We start from the raw sequence: 2,972 nt of genomic DNA on the forward strand, positions 1-2,972 counted from the left end.
ACTTCCAATAGAAAAGCACTGGCCAACAAGGCTACTAAAACTATATGAAGAAAAGAGTAAATCTTACAAATTTTACCAAGAAAAAGGGAACATTGGCATTGTGAATACATTGGAAATTGGACTGGGAATCCTCTTCTAGAGGCCAATTTAGATTGGGGAGTGATCTTCTTGTATTCCTGCTCGAAACACTTGATTCTGAATTGTGATTGGTCTTGGTAGAGAGTTGCACCTACATACCTTAAATTTATTGTCGAAGAGAGTCCATTTCAACAAATTCACAAGTCAAATTTCCCTTCATGTCTTGAATTTCCTCCAAAAGAGAGATTATGGTTCACATTTTCTCTTGTTGATTCTAATCAATCTTCAAATTTTCCAATAGGAAGGACTCGAGCTAATTGTTGCAATTATTACTCATACTCATGCCTTCAATTCTATAAACTTTGCTTCTACTAACCCATGTTACTACTCATAAGGGGAAGGATAACCACCACAATAAACCCCTATGACAACTTGAAGATGACACACTAGGCACTACAACAACATAGTGCACCTTTACGGAGTGACAATGTCGATTCCAAAAGGAATCAAAGAGCCAAACCAATATGCTTTAGATAGGGATGCCCCCTAAGATGCATGGAGGAGGAATTGGCAACCAATTTAAAAGACGGAGAGAAAAATTTGATAGGCATTAGGGAAATCATGCTTGCAGAGAAGGGAGCAAGTATAAAGAGACTAAACAAAAGCTGAGAATTATAGTAGAGCCTGGAAGAACCCTCCAATGGCTCTAGTGGAAAGAGTTATTGATATTATCTTGATACTATTGAATGCAGTAACCCACCCCATTAATTTTTCATCTTGATGATGACACAAAGACCTCAATAGGGCACTTACGAGTCTGCAAAAAATTCCTCCATCATAATTATCCCCAAACCGGAGAGTGCAACATCTACAAGCTCTAAAGCACCAGAGAGCCATTAAGATAAACATTGGAAGGGGAATCCCACATTTAACACATTGAATCCATGTATTCAATGGTCAATGTAATTGTATTTCACTGCTCATGAATGATTATGCGTTCAATGGTTCATAGAGTAATCATCTAAATCATTGTGCTAAGTTTCTTATGCTGCTACAAGTACTAAGCATTGATCTCCAATGATGGAACAATCCTAGATGCCTTAGGTCATACCTATGACCTTCTTGCAATTACCTCAAAATTTTCTCAAGGAGGCATACTATCATATGTTAGATATAGAAGATGCCTTTGTCTTCAAGGTACTAATCCTTGCTACAACAAACCGTGACTATTCTTGGAAATGTTCTAACAAAATCAATTGCAAAATGTTATTTTGCGATTGAATCGCCATTGAGATAGATTTAGTCATGCATTAGTTATTTGTAGTCATGAAGGTGATGGAAAAATTACAAGTAAAATTTTATGTATTTTAGGCATTGGATCACTTTGCAAATCACATAAAATAATGGTTTTTCTAGTTGAGTTAACAGTATAAATAAAGACAAATATAGCATATCAGAAGCAAATAACAACAAAAATGATAAAGGAGTTCACCCCTCTCCTGGGCTACATCTCCTACTCCAGCTTCCAATGTTTGGCCTCTTTCATTAAGTTCTCAAAATTTTGTTTACATGGATTTACATTGCTCATAATGTCAAAATTATGTCTCCAATGGCTTTAAAGCAATATAAAACCCCCGTCTGGGCTCTTTTTGGGCTCAATTTCACCAGAAACTAAAGAAGTTATCCTCTCTAGAAGATTTCTCTTCTAATTAATCTACAAACTAGATTGATCTGCTATCCATCCTATGAATCTACATTTTTCCGGGCATGTGGAGCGACAATTTCACCTGGTGTCGATGAGATTCACATTGAATTGGGTGCAAAATGTCTCTCTGTTTAAATGCCCTATAAGGCCTATGGCAAAAAAACCTAGGCCACATCGGCCATGCGCCCGGGGAGTAGGGCTAACTGCCTGCCCCCATCAGTGTAGCCCCTTGGCATGTTAACACGTGGTCTTGCGAAGTGCCATAAAACCAAGGCCATTCCCTTTTTCCTCACATCTGAATATTAAACAATCTGCTCTGTCCACGTACTAGGTCACATGAGCCACCATAAAACCTGGTGTTGGCCCCCAAAACTCTGCACCCACCTGTTAGCTCTTTGCACCATCTACACCATGCTTCCGTGTCACCATATAACCCGAGGCTTGGCTTAACTGTTAGCCACCATTCTCCACCTGCCTTGTGGTTCCATGTTGTGTGTTGTGACTGTGGTTTGAGCTTAACTCTAGCCCCTTAGAACTATTGCACTTCGGTCATTTGTTATGTGCACGAGACCATGGGTTGGTCCCAAATGTTCCACCCCCATGACTATATCTATGATCTGGTGGTTAAAAACTGTGGGTGGCAGAACCTTAGGCTAGCGGTAAGCCCAAGCCCTCGACTACTAATGTCTACAGCTCCATGGTGGTAGACAGTCTTAGCCTTGACCACTATACATATAAAGTGACACCCTATGCCTTAGCGGTAAGGCACTGCAATGCTACTCCATAGGTCTCACATTCGAATCCATCCAGCCTCTGGCTGACCCTTGCAAAATTTTATTTAACCCTGGGGTGCCATGTGGTAGCCCATGACTAGGCCACGTGGCATCCCACCCTTGGTCCACATAACAAACTCAACCACAACTAAAACCTCCCAAAATTGAACCAAGAAGAATAGGACACTTAGGAAACTACCACTGGCCCAAATTGTACTGTCATATTGCCCAGACACCTTGCCCAGTCATCGTACAGATTGTCTAATCAACAGTCCTACAACCAACCTGCAATTGTTTTTACATGTTTGGGAAAACGACCAAAACGCGATATCAAGAGCATACGATATCGATTTCGAGTGATTCAAGTTCGTTGGATTTAGGTCATCGAGATCTATGCTTTGGTACAGGTTTTGAAC

The sequence above is a fragment of the Pinus tabuliformis genome, chromosome 2_2 (genome assembly GCF_031772625.1).
Source record: "Pinus tabuliformis cultivar Carrire ecotype Pingquan chromosome 2_2, CPIR1, whole genome shotgun sequence".
Lineage (NCBI taxonomy): Eukaryota > Viridiplantae > Streptophyta > Pinopsida > Pinales > Pinaceae > Pinus > Pinus tabuliformis.